Consider the following 17,390-nt stretch of genomic DNA (forward strand, 5'->3'; position numbering starts at 1 on the left):
GGCTCAAGCCTGTAATCCCAGCACTTTGGGAGGCCGAGACGGGCGGATCATGAGGCCAGGAGATCGAGACCATCCTGGCTAACACGGTGAAACCCCGTCTCTACTAAAAATACAAAAAAAAATTAGCTGGGCGAGGTGGTGGGCACCTGTAATCCCAGCTACTCGGCAGACTGAGGCAGGACAATGGCGTGAACCCGGGAGGCAGAGCTTGCAGTGAGCTGATATCGGGCCACTGCACTCCAGCCTGGGCGACAGAGCAAGACTCCGTCTCAAAAAAAAAAAAGAAAAAAAACGAAGTAGGGCCTTTGGGAGGTCACTAAGTCAGGAGGGCAGTAAATGGAATTAATGCCCTTGTAAAAGATGCCTGTGAGAGCTTGTTTGCCCCTTCCACCATGTGAGGACACAAAGGAAGCACCATCTATGAGAAACAGGCCCTCACCAGACATCAAATCTGCTGGCACCTTGATCTTAGACTTTCCAGCCTCCAGAACTGTGAGTCATGCATTTCTATTGTTTATAAATTACACAGTCCAAGGTATTCTGTTATAGCAGCCCAAAGGGACTAAGACAGTCAGTGAGAGCTAATACCTGGAAACTACATATAACTGGTTTTCCAGTTATTATTTCTCAGCTCCAAAACTATCATTCTGTACTCTGCTTTGTAACGTCGAGGCTGAAATTCTGCAAATGTATTTCTACTTTGCCAGATAAATCTATGTTGGGTTCTACCAAGGGAAGTGCTAAAGAGAGACTGGAAGGCTTGCCAAGGGAGAAGGAACTAGATTCCTTCCTGTTTTGCTTTCTGCTTCTGTCAGCATCATTACAACAATGGTTCTTCACTCCGGCATTGGCAATTGGTTGCGGTGTTCAGTTTTTCCCACACTCTCAGAGCCAGTCTCCTCATCCCCCTCAGAGGAATCTGTACCATCTGGGATCCTCGGGGACCCCTTTTACAAGGTCCCAAGGCATCAGCACCCCCTGAGCCACAACCCCTCTTCAGAGATCTTGATTCCATCTCCATAGAACTTCTCCTCTCAACTTCTAGGTTCTAATGATCTTAACTTTCCCCTTTGTCCACAAGTCTGACAGGTGCTTCCTGCAGTTAATTGTCTTTGTATTATCTTAGTGTTTCCTTTTCCCCTTTCAGTCCTCCAACACCTATTTAACCAATTCTTTATATTAATATTTTTCCTTTAAAATAATTGGCATGTTTATAGCCCATCAACAGTAGAATAAAGTATAAAATATTCTCAATGTGGAATAATATACATAAATGAGAATAAATGATCTACTATGCCTAATGACATGGATAACTGTCATAAACAATGATGAGTGAAAAGAAGTCAAACACAAAAACAGTATATAATGTATGATTTTCTTAATATAAAATATAAAAACAGGTAAAACTGATGTACAATGTTTAGAAGTCAAGACAGTTACTCTTGTTGGGGAAGGTGGGAGGGTTGGTTAGTGGCTTCAGTGCACAAAGAGGGCTTCTGCAATGCTGATAATATTCTTTGCCTTGGTCTGGCTTTCATGACACAGAAGTGTTCAGTTTGTGAAAATTCATTCAGTTTTGCAAGTATAATTTGATTTTCTGTCCATTTATCATACTACCAAAAAATATTTAAACAATAATGCAGCTATAAGTTGTAAACTAATGTTTGCGGTCAAACTGGACATTGACAGTAACTCTATGTCATAAAAACATTTTTATATATTCAAAAAAGTGAAAGAATCATGAGTAATTTATGTTTTTAAAAATTAAAATGGTTTAAAAATAAAATATTACACAAAAATAAGCACAGTACTTTCTCTTAGCACTCTTTTACTTAGTGCATCACATTTGTTTTTATACTCATGTCATTTCTTTTATAAACTACAATGTGCCAACTAAAACATGTCAAACCTGTAGTGCACCCAAGCTAGTTGTATCACCACAGTTTTATAAGGATATGAGAAAACTGGAGATAATTTAAGAAATAAATCGTAAATTTATTCTTGAAAACCTGTCAACGCTTTAGTTCTTGACTCCTATCTTCCCTTTCAGAATATAGGCCCTAATATCTACTAAAAATCTACAGTATGCTTTTTATCCACTTTAATTTTAGCTTTTCATATTCTTTTCCCATATTCCACCTGCTTGACTGTACTCGGTACGTCTTCAGTCTCCCAGATGCATTCGCTCTATTGTACTGGACTGTTTGGAGGTTTGTTTGTTGTTTTTATTTTTTTCTATGGCAATTCATTCTGGATACCATAATCTCATTGCAGGCCAGATTTTTCCACAGTGTTTCCATACTGGACTGGACTGTTTTTTTGGGTTTTTTGTTGTTTGTTTTTTAATTTCTGTTTTTCCTATGACAATTCCTCCTGGATACCATGATCTGATTGCAGGCCAGATTTTCCCACAGCATTTTCCTGAAGGGTCGTCCATTCAATATCTTCCCTATGACCGTTTCCAAGTCCTGGCCCTTCCTGATCTTCCAGGTCCTGCCCTCTCATGAGATTTAAAAAAAAAAAAAAAAAAAAAACCTTCCAGAATAGAATGTTCACAAACTGAACACACCTGTAAAATAGGCAGCCAGATCAAGATGCAGAATATTACCAGTGCACATGATGGGGTAGTTCACACAAAGACTGCATGAGAATTTGTGAAAATTATTTATTCATTCAATAGATATTTCAGGGTGTCTACAATACAAGTCACTCTCCAGGTCCTAATGCTTCCCTGGAACTTAATGAGACCAAATTTTCAGTTCTGACTCTGCTACTTTCTAACTATTTGATCTTGAATACATTAGCTAATCTTTCTGAGCCTCAATTTCTTTATATATAAAAATGCAGTAAAGCATTTCTAAAATGTCATAATCACCACAGGAAAATCAAAAAAACCTTATGGAGAAAATACAGGTTGTGGTGGGAAAGGCACAGACAATTCTAGTTAGCACAGTTAATTGAACATTGTATTAGTCCGTTCTCATGCTGCTATAAAGAACTTCCTAAGACTGAGTAATTTATAAAGAAAAGAGGTTTAACTGACTCACAGGTCTGCATGGCTGGGGAGGTCTCAGGAAACCTACAATCATGGTGGAAGAAACCTCTTCAGAGGGTGGCAAGAGAGAGAATGAGCGCCGGGAGGGGAAATGCCAGACGCTTATAAAACCATCAGATCTCGTGAGAACTCACTCACTGTCACGAGAACAGCACCGGGGAAACCACCCCCATGATTCAATTACATCCCACCAGGTCGTTCCCATGACATGTGCAGATTGTTACAGTTCAAGGTGAGTTTTGGGTGGGGACACAGCCAAACCAGATCAAACATCTATTTCTTCTGTTTTCACAAATCCCACAAAAATGGAGAAAAAAAAGAGAAGAGTTAAAAGGCGGTAAAGTACATGAAAAAAAAAGATAAACGGACAATAGCAGGTGAGAAATATCTCAACAAATTTAGTGGAAAAGAAGATAGAGCAGAAGTAACTAATTTAGCAGTGTAACCTCAGGGTCCACAGAGTGAGAAACTAGTAAAGCCAGCCAATGTGTTATCTGGAGGCTTGAGGCTAGGACAGCAGAGTTCCTATGGGAAGTAGCAGTGAGGCTCAAGCTGAAATCAGGGCCTAGTTGACAGACTGTACAGTTTGTTTGTTTATGAAGCAACTGGAAGTCTAGGTCCCTTTCCCACTTCACCTCACCCATCAAGGACCAGAATTTTTCGCTCAGAGAAACCCTGAACTCCTGAAACCAAACATACTGTGGGGGATGAAAGACTGAAAACAGGAAGTGAGGGATTAAGTGAAAATCTGGATGCTGAAAACTGAGACTTTCAGCTGCTTTTTCTACTCTACATTCAGAACAATAGCAGCCAGACTTACACACCAACTCTGTCACATTTGCCCCTCCATCCCCAATTCATATTTAAATACATTGAAAGGATTATTGAGAAGCATGTGACAGAGATATCATAAGATCTGATAAATCGGCAAGAATATCTTAGCAAATTTGGCAAATGAAAGGGGAGGATTGTTAACTGCAGGGAAAAGTATTATACGCGAAAGAGGTGTGGCGTAGTGCACAGCATGGCTAAACATTGCATAACATTTGCACAGTCATGATAACGTAAACACTGAGTATTGCTTTAGCCAAAACTGCTAGTGTAACTACATCAGGGGTAGGGGAAGGAAACTTATTATCATTTGGCCTTCAATATACATTTGCACACTTTCAGCATACCCCCTTAATTATGAAGGCTGGGAAGCTAAAAATGACCACATTTCCCAAAAGGTCCTGCAGCCACAGTTCTGGATGCAATTTAAGTTCTGTCATAAGACGCACTCATTTGAGATTTGGAAGGCAGAAGTGAGGCAAAGGCCATTTCCTTGTGGCTGAGGCAGCTGGTAAACAAGATTAGACAGATAAGAATGTTTGCAGTAGGCCGGGCACAGTGGCTCACGCCTGTAATCCCAGCACTTTGAGAGGTAGGTGGATCCCCTGAGCTCAGGAGTTTGAGATGAGCTTGGCCAACATAATGAAACCCCATCTCTACTACTAAAAATACAAAATTAGCCAGCTGTGGTGGTAGGTGCCTGTAATCCCAGCTACTCAGGAGGCTAAAGCAGGAGAATCGCTTGAACCCAGGAGGCAGAGGTTGTAGTGAGCTGAGATCCCATCATTGCACTCCAGTCTGGGTGGCAGAGCAAGACGCTGTCTTCAAAGAAAAGAAAAGAAGAAAAAGAATGTTTGCAGTAGGCAGACTTCACATCCCAATGTCTCTATAGGACTTCATGGATGTGGGGCATTAGCAGAGGTGACAACAGCAGCCACCTGACCTCTGTATCAACCCTACTCGCCATGGTATGCCACTGAACCCAATAGTCCTGCAATAGCCTTTGCCTCCCACTCAGTTTTTCCCTACCCCATCCCCTACTCCCAGCAATTTGGTAATCACTGCACTGAATTGGTAATTCCCTGTACTAAATTACTAGAGTGGTTGCATTTCCCCAAATTAAACACAGACTAATACAGGGGGAAAAAAGCTAAGTCCCAAATGACAGATTAAGAAGTTGCAATATGAGGACATTATTTAGAAATCTAGAATTTCAGGAACATTAGCTAGCAGAGTGGGGGTGATAAACCTTGGAAAGCGGGTCTGGGAATAAATAGAAGTTAAAGTAACTTATAAATTATACTGCAGATATCCTAAAAAAATAACTTGAATCTGACCTCATCAATGTAATCTTATTGTTGTAAGATTAAGAATAATATTACCAGAGGGTAGTTTTAAACACACATACATATGCCAATTCTCTTCTTCAAAAGCTCTTCTTGGGCCTTGCACGGGGGCTCACGCCTATAATCCCAACATTTTAGGAGGCTAAGGCAGGAGGATCCTTTTAGCCCAGTAGTTCAAGATCAGCCTGGGCAAGGTAGAGAGATTCCCATCTCTACAAAAAAACAAAAAAATTAGCTAAGCATGTTGGTGTGCACCTGTGGTCCCAGCTACTTGGTAGGCTGAGGTGGGAGGATCTCTTGAGCCCTAGAGTTTAGGCTGCTGTGAGCTGTGATTGCACCACTATACACCAGCCTGGGCAACAGAGCAAGATCCTATCTCAAAATAAAGAAAAGTTTTTCTTGTGTTAGGTTTATAGTATTAGTACAGCCTAAGGAAGAAGTATATTCAAGCCTTTCACTGACCTCCAAAAACAATCGGTATGTATTAATACAAACAGAACATTTTGATGCTTTCTTTTAAGACCATATATACAGGCAGTCTAACTCTGTCCCAAATTTCTAAGAAGTATCAGGAAGCCTAAGTCTCTGTGATTACTTTTGGCTCTGCTTCTACTAACGACCATTTAGCATTTGCTAACTCTCGTTAGCCTGAATAGATCCACACAAGAAGCTCATCTCCTGTTCTGGCATTCTCCATCTACCTCTTAACCACAGTGAGAAAGATTGATGAACATCTTTTTACACAAGCTTTCCAGAGAAGCTGACTTTGCTGAAGTTTGGGGACGATGGAGAGAATTTACTTCAGAGAAACAGAAATATCTATAAAGTAACATTTTAATTGCTGTTTCTACAAAGTCTTGTAAGCATTTCTGTACCTTGGCAGACAAACTCCTGCCCTGCTGTTTAGTTGTCTAGCTGTTCTGCCTCCGGGGCTCCATCCCTCATACAATAAAAAAAGTCATATTTTCTTTTTCTTTCTTTCTTTCTTTTTTTTTTTTTTTTTTGAGACAGAGTCTGGCTCTGTCACCCAGGCTGGAGTGCAGTGGCATTATCTTGGCTCAGTGCAACCTCTGCCTCCCAGGTTCAAGCAATTCTCGTGCCTCAGCCTCCCTAGTACCTGAGACTACAGGCACTTGCCACCACGCCCGGCTAATTTTTGTATTTTTAGTAGAGATGGGGTTTCACCATGTTGGCCAGGCTGGTCTTGAACTCCTGGCCTCAAATGATCTGTTCACCTTGGCCTCCCAAAGGCTGGAATTATAGGCATGAGTACCACACCTGAAGCCTCTTAAAAAGTCCAGTTTTCTTACACAGAAAGATTGAAATCACTGCAACCTTCTTCAAACTCTTCTCAAGGCCTCCCAGTACAGAGTTGAAGAGCCAGAATAAACTTTGAAATTATGGCTGCCGGGTCAGCCACAGCACATTTTCAGAACACAGCCAAATCTTTCCCCATTTTTAATCACAAGGTAGATTGTAAGGAGATAGGAGTTAATTCAAATTGCATGAAGAATGACTTCCTGATTATCAGAACAATCAAATAATAAAAGCAATGCCCAGAAAAAATTATAATGTGCCGCAGTTGAAAATACTGTGAAAAGGTAAATAACAATCTACCTGGATAAAGTACATAGAATAAGATTATATTTTAAAAATCCAAAGTCATCCTTAATCATAAATTTCTTACTTTGTGTGTGTGTGCATGCATTTCCATGTGTTTTTATTTAGTTATGTTTTTATATCATTAAAACTTTTTCCACTTTGACAAGCGTATGACTGGAAATGTCTCCAATTTTCTTTGTGATAGTTAATTTCCACATAAGCAGTCATCAAATTATAACATAACTCTAAAATATTTTCATTCAGTAGGTTAGATTCTAAAACCAAGGAAAAGATTAAATATCTTGTTCCTGGGAAAAGTATGCATATTCAATGTTTCTGAGTCACTCATCAAAGTTTGAAGAGTGCGGATGAAACAAGCTGAAAAGGTTAAACCCCTGAAGGCTTATTACTTTTACTTATTAATGAGAAATACATAAGTGAATTTGTGACTTTCAGGCTGTTTGAAACAGCTTTATTACAGAGCCATAATTTGTGTGTGTGAGTGGGTGCGTGTGCATGTTGGTATGCACCAAAGTTTTGTGTGTTCATTTCTTGCATTTGAAGTACTCTTTGATGACATCCTTGGCCTGACACTCCTTGCCAGCGTCCTTAACTTCTACACAACTGCCACTAACCACTTTACAGGACTTCCCCTCTCTGTCAGTTTCACAGAGGCCTACTTATTCCTCCAGTTTCTTGTCATCAACCTTAAGTCGGTTGATTTGGTGTTTAGCACAAAAGGCCTCCACCAACTTGACATACACAGGCTCATTAGAGTTGGATGCAAGCACACAAAGATGGGCTTGGCACTTGTCTAAGGCTTTGGCAGCTTCGAGAATTCCACATGCTAGGCCATCATGGATGAGGGCAGTCTTCAGCACCTCTTGTAAAGCAGTATTAACATCCATTAAACCTCCAGCAGTAATGCCTTCCTCGGCCATGGCAGTGGCTTACTGTGAAGCTGAATCTTGAATGTACCCAAGCCTCCACTTCCATGCAACTAGGTGTTGGCAGGGTAAGGAATGGCATAATTTACATATCTTTAAATTTGTTCAACATAAGTGTACAATGATTTCTTGTAAATTTATGGAGTCATGTAGCAACCACTGTTCACTTAAAAATATTTTCGTCACTCCAAAAAAGTCCCTGGTGCCTATTTGCAATCACTTACATTCCTACTCTCAGGTCCAGGCAACAATTGATTTTTTTTTTTTTTTTTTTTGGTCACTATAAGATTTGCCTTTTTCTTAAGGTTTCTTGTAAATGAAATTATACAAGACAGTCTTCTGTGTCTGGCTTCTTTCACTTAACATAATGTTTTAGGGTTCATTCGTGTTGTATCATGTATCAATAGCCATTCCTTTTTATTGCTGAATAGTACTCTACTGTGTAGATAATATATCACCTTTTATGTATCCACTCATTAGTTTATGAACATCTGGATTGTTTCCATCTGGCTATTACACATAATGCTGTTATGAACATTCATGTGCAAATTTTGTGTGGTACATGTTTCCAACTCTCTTGGGTATATATCTAGGAGTGGAATTTCTAGATTAAAGATTCTATATTTACCTTTTTGAGGAACTGCCAAACTGTTTTCCATAGAAGTTGCACTGTTTTTGCATTCCTGACCAGCAATGTATGAGATTTCCAATTTCTACACACATCTTAGCAAAAACTTGATATTGTCAGTCTTTTTTATTATAGCCATTTTAGTAGGTATGTAATAATAGCATGTAGTTTTATTTTGCATTTCCCTAATGATTAATGGTGTTAAGCTTTTCTTCATGAGATTATTAGCCATTTTGTATTTTCTTTGTTAAATGTTTATTCAGATTGGGTGTGGTGGTCCATGCCTGTAATCCCAACACTTTGGGAGGCCAAGGTGGGTGGATCACCTGAGCTCAGGAATTTCAGATCAGCCTGGCTAACATAGTGAAACCTCATCTCTACTAAAAAATACAAAAATTAGCCAGGTGTGGTGGCACATGCCTATAATCCCAGCTGCTCTGGAGGCTGAGGCAGGAGAATAGCTTGAACCTAGGAGGCACAGGTTGCTGTGAGCTGAGATTGTGCCACCGCACTCCAGACTGGGCAACAGAGTAAGACTCTGTTTCAGAAAAAAAAAAAAAAAAAACTCTATACATACATTTTGCCTATATATATATATATTTGTTTTGTTTTGTTTTTGTTTTTTTGGGTTTTTTTAAGAGAGATGAGGTCTCGCTATGTTATCCAGGGTGATCTGAAACTCCTGGGCCCAAGCAATTCTCCCGCCCTAGCCTCCCAAAGTGCTGGGATTACAAGCATGAGCTACCACACCCAGCTCTTTTCCCTATTTTTTAGTTGGATAGTTTGTCTTCCATTTATTGAGTTATAGGTATCCCTTATGTAGTCTGGATGGAAATAGTTTACCAGATGTATTACTTGCAAATATGTTCTTCCAATTTGTGGCTTGTCTTTTTATTTTTTAAGACTCTCAGGTTTTGAAATCAGAAAAAAAATATATAATGGACTCAATATTATTTGAAAAATTGTACTTAATCTCCTAATAATTTTATGTTTTTAAATCTTTAAACACAATACAGACAGAAAATGGAAACTGGAATTACAATTTACTTCCTAGAGGATGAACTATAACACAGGAAAAGCATTTTATTATAATATGTTTTGACACAGGATTAGTGGTTTACAGCTAATTGGCTGAGGGAGAAAAGTCCTGATTTGTAGCATTTCCAATTTCCATGGTATAAATACTCCCCCAGGGACAATTTTAAGACACTAATGGTTTAAAACCAACTCAAAAACTTTCTGAACATTTAGCTATTGACCCTAGAGAGCCAGAAAGAACCAGCTTTAGCTTACTACTAAAAATCCATGATTGAACTGGTAGTAAAAAGTCTTAAAGAGAAATGAAAGAAGAAGGAAGGGAAGGGAAGGGAAGGGAAGGGAAGGGAAGGGAAGGGAAGGGAGGAAAGGAAAGGGAAGGGAAGGGAGAAGGGGGAAGGGGGAAGGGGGAAAGGAAGAGGGAAGGGAAGGGAAAGGAAAGGAGAAGGAAGGGGGAGACAAAAGGAGGGGAGGGGAGGGGAGGGGAAGGGAGGGGAGAGGAGAGGGGAGGAGAGAAGAGAAGAGAAGAGAAGAGAAGAGAAGAGAAGAGAAGAGGACACCTGCTTTGGAGGAATTTGCAGATTACCAAGAAAGATATCACTGATCCTTTACATGAAAATGAAATGAAAATTAGTTTTTTAAAAAACCGAGTCAACAGATTATAAAAACACATAAATAAGCTCTACAAAGAATGAAAATGAAAATAAAATCATTCTCTGGAGCAGAAAATGGAGACTATTTTATAACTGTGGTATCACTATCACTAATCCAGAAAACCCACTGAAGGGACTGTGGTGACTATGAGGAGTTCGTTCCATGTTGTTTGTGTGGTGCTGACTCTTCCCATTCACTTCTGGCAGCTAACACACAACTCTGGGCTATCCCCCTTAATCCTAGCATTGGTTCAGGAAAGAGCACATGGACCAGCCCCTCCAAAGCCCTCCCTGGAGCTTTTCCTGGAAGAAACAAGAGATCAGTAGGCATTAAGATTATGTAGGCCTTGAGTTGCAGTCTGCTCAAGCGATGACTCACTCTTCCCCCACTATTTAGCAGCTGTGGGGTTTGGGAGGTGTATTAGTCTGTTTTTACACTGCTGACAAAGACATACCTGAGACTTGGCAATTTACAAAAAAGACATGTAATGGACATACAGTTCCACATGGCTGGGGAAGCCTCACAATCACAGCAGAAGGCAAGGAGGAGCAGCAGGCAAAAAAGAGAGCTTGTGTAGGGAAACTCCCATTTTTAAAACCATCAGATCTTGTGAGATTCATTCACTATCACAAGAACAGCGCAGGAAAGACCTGCCCCCATAATTCAATCACCTCACACTGGGTACGTCCTGCGACATGTGGGAATTGTCGGAGTTACAATTCAAGATGAGATTTGGGTGGGGACACAGCCAGACATATCATGAGGCATTAAAAAACAATTATACTATCTCCTTCTACAGTGCAAGGCACTCCCCCTAGCTACAGTGATTGGTCCAGAAGTTAGCTAATCAAGGCAAACCACAAGCCTTTCAATCAACCCTTCAGGAGCTACATGCTCTCTTCCCCAGGAAATGACCCCCTGGCCTAGCCTGAGGATAAACATAAGACATGCAGGATGGCAAGGCCCACAGAATCCCAGAGAAAGATTGATGAGGCCACTCTTGAAGATGGTTCTACATCTTTACTTTTTAATTGTGCAAACAAATAAATCTCTTTTGTTTAGCCAGTTTAAATTCCATTTTATACTGCAACAAAAGCATTCTATTGCGTTCAACATCTTTCTACCTTTGTTTTTTTGGTTGTTGTTAACTTTTCTGTCATTTGATAGTGCCAAAATTTTGTAATTTTGTGCTCTTGGGCTTCAACTGTTCACGCATCTTTCTTTCTTTTTTTTTTTTTTTTTTGGCAGTGGGGGTGCAGTGATGGAGTCTTGCTCCGTCATCCAGGCTGGAGTGCAGTGGTGCAATCTAGGCTCACTTCAACCTCCACCTCCCAGATTCAAGCAATTCTCCCACCTCAGCCTCCTGACTAGCTGGGATTACAGGCATGCACCACCAGGCCCCACTAATTTTTGTATTTTAAGTAGAGACAGGGTTTCACTGTGTTGGCCAGGATGCTCTCAAACTCCTGACCTCAAGTGATCTACCTGCCTCAGCCTCCCAAAGTGCTGAGATTACAGGCATGCCACTTGTCTTCTGATCTTTAAAGTCATCCAGCATATCTGTGAAAGCAAGCATGGAAGGACATGAATGAGAACACGCTGCTATTGATCCACAGTCATCTGTCCTTTCTTCACCAACAATCTCTTTTCATGCAGGCCTGCTCGACCCAGTTTTGGACTGTCTAACTTTACTCCAACCTTGCCCACTAGCAGAACATTGTATCTATCAATTACCCCTGATTCCTTATGGAGAACTATGGCACCCTGGGCAAAAAATACCCTGTCTTGAAGCCCAACCCAGGCTCCTGGGACTTGTCCAGACTGAGGTCTTAGCACATACCTATTAAGAGAAAGAATCAAATAGCTGCAACATGACTTTCTACTGATTCTTCTGGCTTTTGTGACCATTCCATTTCAATTCTTTTCAAAAGTTCTATTGGCACATTTTATATGCTTTATCTATATGATCAAATAGAAAGATGGTATGAAGAATTATTTTGCTGCTCTGAAATTCAGAAAAGCTTCAGGAAACAGAATGGCATAGTGTTTGTGAATATGTTACTGGTGTTGGATTTCAAGTCTACCAATCAGCTGTGTGATCTGAGCATTACACTTCTTCAGATTATAATTCTTTGTAAATTGTATATAATTAGTATCTATATCAGAGGGATCTACAAATAAATTATAATACTTATTAGAATAATTGTTTCACAAATTACATCATTGATTATTTTATACCTATAATTTTGTTATCGTGATTTGGTTATTTATCCATTACTTTTCACATTTGTTAGAAAAAAATACAAACTGCAATATTTTATTCCTCTCAAACTCATGATTACAAATAATATTTGGAGTGAATATGGAATTTGAAAATATGAAATAAATATGCTCAGAATGGCAATTATTGCCTTATTTCATATCTAGAAATTTTAACATATAAACTGGATACTATATACAACATTGGTCATATTAAATATTTTGTTTATTTTGTACAATGAATACAAATTGAATAAAGTAAATCAAATTAAGTTGTGTATTTTGGGAATAAAGTAAAATTGAACAGGAAAAAAAAAAAAAAAGTTCTATTGGCAATATCTGCTTCTTAAACATTAGCAATTCCCCAGGTTTAAGTGCCACATAGTAATTCCAGTTTTAATTAAATCCACAGAAATTGAATGTTCTGTCCAAAATTAGGCTTGGAATTCAACTTTCTAAAGTCCAGGAGAGGATTCAGTTAATTTCTACATCTGGTAGAACAATCTTTAATAGCCTTAATTGGATAAACATCTTGGAAAAGTTTATATTTAATTCTGGGGGTGATGTTTTTCTTTTTCTTTTTTTTGTAAAGACAGGGTCTTGCTATGTTACTCAGACCAGTCTTGAACTCCTGAGCTCAAGCCATCCTCCCACTTCAGCCTCTCAAAGTTCTAAGCTTATAGACATGAGCCCCCACCGTGCTCAGCCTGGATGTGATGTTTTTAGGCAGAATGTCAATATAGAAATACCTTCTGAATGAAGAATCCAAAAGGCTTTATTAGGTGGGGAAAGTAAAGGGACTAAGAATGTTCTCTCTTGAGAAGAAAATTCTTAGGAGAGAGCTGACAGCTGTCTCACATATGTAAGTGTCTGGACTGTATAAAAGAAACTGGATTTAGGCCAGGTGCAGTGGCTCACGCCTGTAATCCCAGCACTTTGAGAGGCCAAGGCGGGTGGATCACCTGAGATCAGAAGTTCAAGACCAGCCTGGCCAACATGGTGAAACCCCACTACTAAAAATACAAAAATTAGGGTGTAGTGGTGGGCACCTGTAATCCCTGAGGCAGGAGAATTGCTTGAACCTGGGAGGTGGAGGTTGCAGTGAGCCAAGATTGTGCCATTGAACTCCAGCTTGGGTAACAAAGCGAGACTGTCTCCAAAAAAAAAGAAAGAAAGAAAGAAACTAGATTTATTTCATGCTCCTCATGAGGAGGATTGGGAACAAGGATCGAAAGGAGCAATTAACTCAATTTGGATTAAATGTATAATAAATGAGATTTTTCTTCCTTCTTCTTCTTTTTGTTTTGTTTTGTTTTGTTTTCAGACAGATTCTCACTCTCTTGCCCAGACTGGAGTGCAGGGGCATGATCATGGTCCACAGCAGCCTCAGCCTCCTGAGCTCAAGCAGCCTTCCCAGCTCAGCTTCCTTAAGAGCTGGGTACACAAGTACACATAACCATGCCCAGATTATTTATTTATTTATTTATTTATTTATTTTTATTTTTTATTTTTTGTAGAGCTGGAGTCTTGCTGTGTTGCCTAGGCTGGTCTTGAACTCCTGTGCTCAAGGGATCCTCCCACCTCAGCTTCCCACTGTGCTGGGATTACAAGCAAGAGCCACTGTGCTGGGCCTTGAGATTTTTCAATAATTTGAATTGTTCCCAAAGGTAACAGATTGATTTGTGAGGTGGTGAACTCCCATCTGTAAAAAATGTTAAGCAGCATTTAGATGCCAACCTATCAGGGTTGCTAGAGATACACACTCCCAACTGGAAGTGGCTTTTAAGATCCCAGATATTTTTTAAATTCTAGAATGTGTCTCAAATGAAATGCAATTTGTAAAATCTTAACTGGCGCTTCTCAAACTTTAGTGTGCATAAAATCACCTAGAAAACTGGTTAAAACACATATTCAGGGCCCCACCCCTCAGAGATTCTGATTCATTAAGTCTGAGGTAAGCCCCAAAATTTGCTTTTCTAATAAGCTCACAAATGATGCTGATTCTGTTGGTCCAGGAACCATGCTTTGAATAGCCCTACAAATCACTAGTTTTTATTCGATATTTTTAAAAAGACTTGGCAAGCAAAAAGAAATGAAAAGTAATGTGTACTTGGTGTTCAAATAGGAAATAAACCGTGTAATGGCGTACTTCAAAGGAAAAAAAACCTTCCAAAATATAGGCCACATCTACCAAACAGTATGCAAACATTTGGAGAGGAAATTAAATGGTACATATGGCTACGGGTGTTCATTTCTAACTAAACTAAACAGTCCATCAAAGCCTTTCTTTCAGACATTTCATTAAGTAATTCTGAGGAGATGTCATTTAAATATTTCTTGTTTGGGGGTCAGGGACCCACTTAGGTTCAGGTATCTCTTCTGCTCATCTCTAAATCCTTGTTTAGCAACTCCACCCAGACCATTAGCAAAATCCAGGGTAAGCTTGTCAGTTAGGAGTAAAGGAGAGCTGTTTGGGACAAATAGTATAATTCAGTTTGTAAATGTCTTTACCCTTGAAGTGGAGATCTGAGCAATCATCTTAAAACGATAAGCTCCCTAATGGTAAGTTCAAAGGAAATCCTTATCCATACTTCAAGACTCATCTTAAATTGCACTCCCTCATTAAGTCTTTCCTGATTCCATCAATAGACTGTGAGCTCCAAATCCTTATCTCACTGGCAGATCTCTTAAGATATAACCAACAAATTCCGAACTATAATGTTATTTGTTATATCAGTGTGGATTCAATCACACAGTGGGTTACATAGAAGAAGTATAATACAAAGAATTATTAAACTCTGATAAATGAATATACAGAAACAAAGACAGTAAAAGAAAACTATAAGGCACCCTAGGGCTGAAGGAGAGTAATCAAGGAAGAACAAAGTTGTAAGGGGGCCCCCCTCCCCAGACCTGGGGTACAGACCTCATTGGAGAAGGTGTAGTTCAGCCTGATAACAGAAACAGAAAAGTTCACTGGTTTGCGTTAGCCAGAGCTGGTCTGGGGTCACTAGGAGAGCAGGAAGCATCCCTCCAGAGTGCAGCCAGAGCTTAGCAGATTAGAAGCCAGATGCGTAGTTATGCACAGGTGGTGGGAATCCAGGCAGCACGCAAGCCACACAGTAATGTCTCAGTGGAAAACTCCCAGTCTGTTGACAATCCACATGCAGGTTTGCACAGGGAATTGAGGCAGTCATGTGGGCAGGAAGACTCTGGGACACCAGTTTCCATGCCAAGGTGTCCATGGGAAGCTTATTGCCAGGTAGGCTGAAACTACAAGGTTACCTAGTGACTGCATATTCTAGGAATGTGACCAAAACAGAGTTCCACCAGATGTCTTCAAACCCACTCCACCAACTCGCCATGCAGTAGTCAGAAACAGCAGGGGACATCTTTCCAACAGCCTCTACTAAGAAAACTTAGCATCATGCTCACTGTAAGGAGGAGACTCTCGAGATAATTCTGCCCATTATCAAAGGGCATATATTGTGGAGTGAATCTGGAGCTGAGAGGCAATAAAGTGATGGTTGACATATATGTGTTATTACAAGATTGTTGATTCTTTTAGGATTAAAGACTGGGTTTCATCTCTGTAGTCTCTGTGGTACCTAGGTCTTATTGTAACAAACTATTCCTCAGTAAATATTGAAAATTCCTGGATTTTTTTTCCCAGAAATTGACAAGCTGATCCTAAAATTTATATAGAAATGTAATGGACTCAACATAACCAAAGCGATATTTGAGAAAACAAAGTTTGAGGACTTGCATTTTCTGATGTCAAAACTTACTACAAAGCTACATTAATCAAGACAATATGGAACTGGCATAAGTGTAGAAATATAGATAAGTAGAAGAGAACTGAGATCCCAGGAATAAATCCTTAAATTTATGGTGAATTGATTTTTTAACATAGGTGACAAGATAGTTCAATGGAGGAAGAATATATTTTCAACAAATGATGCCAGAACAACTGTCTACCCATATGCAAAAGAATGAATTTGAACCCCTATGTCATACCATATACAAAAATTCAGTCTAAATGGATCATATATCTAAATTTAAGAGTGAAAACTATGAAACTCTTAGAAGAAAATATTGGAATAAATATTTATGACTTTGGATTAGGCAATGATTTCTTAGCTATAACATCAAAATTCAAAATACTTGTGCTTTAAAGGACATCATCAAGAATATAAAATGACAGCCCACAAATGGGAGAAAATATTTATATATCTGATTAGGGATTTATATCCAGAACTTCTACAAATCAATAGTTTAAAAACAAAATTACCCAATGTTTAAAATAAAGGATTTGAATTGATATTCTCCAAAGAAGATACATAAATGATCGATAAGCACATAGAAAGAGGCTCCAAACCACTAGTTATTAGGGAAATGTATGTCAAAACCTCAGTGATCTACCACTTCATACCTACTAGGATGGCTGTAATAAAATACAAAACACTAACAATTTTTGGAGGAAAATGTGGAAAAGTTGGAACCCTCATGCATTGCTGGTGGGAATGTAAAATAGTAAAGTCACTTTGCAAAACAGCCTGGTAGTTTCTCAAAATGTTGACCATAGCATTACCATATGACCCATCAACTCTACTCTTAGGCATATACACCAAGAGAATCAGAAAGCTTATGTTGACATAAAAATTTATACATGACTATTTATAGCAGTATTAGTCATAATAGTCATAAAAGTCAAAAAGTGAAAAACACTCAAAAGTCCATTAACTGATGAATGGCCAAATAAAATGTTCCGAAATATAGGCCACATTCCATTGTATGGATATACAATACTTTTTCATATGACGATTAAAATAAATTAAGTACAGATACATAGTACAACATGGATAAACCTTGAAAACATTATTCTAAGTGAAAGAAGCCACACACAAAAGGCCACATATTGTACAATTCCATCTATATCAAATGCTCAAAATAGGCAAATCCATAAAAACAGAGTAGAATAGTGGTTGCCAGGGACTGGGGAAAAGGGGGAAAATGGTGAATGACTGCCAGTG

The 17,390-nt window shown here is 39.1% G+C and overlaps 1 pseudogene; it reads right to left on the reverse strand.

Annotated features, from left to right (window-relative positions):
* Positions 1–7,379: 7,379 nt before the first annotated feature.
* LOC112624410 lies at positions 7,380–7,775 on the reverse strand (annotated as a pseudogene).
* Between the last annotated feature and the right edge of the window lie 9,615 nt (positions 7,776–17,390).

The sequence above is a fragment of the Theropithecus gelada genome, chromosome 5 (genome assembly GCF_003255815.1).
Source record: "Theropithecus gelada isolate Dixy chromosome 5, Tgel_1.0, whole genome shotgun sequence".
NCBI classification, from domain to species: domain Eukaryota; kingdom Metazoa; phylum Chordata; class Mammalia; order Primates; family Cercopithecidae; genus Theropithecus; species Theropithecus gelada.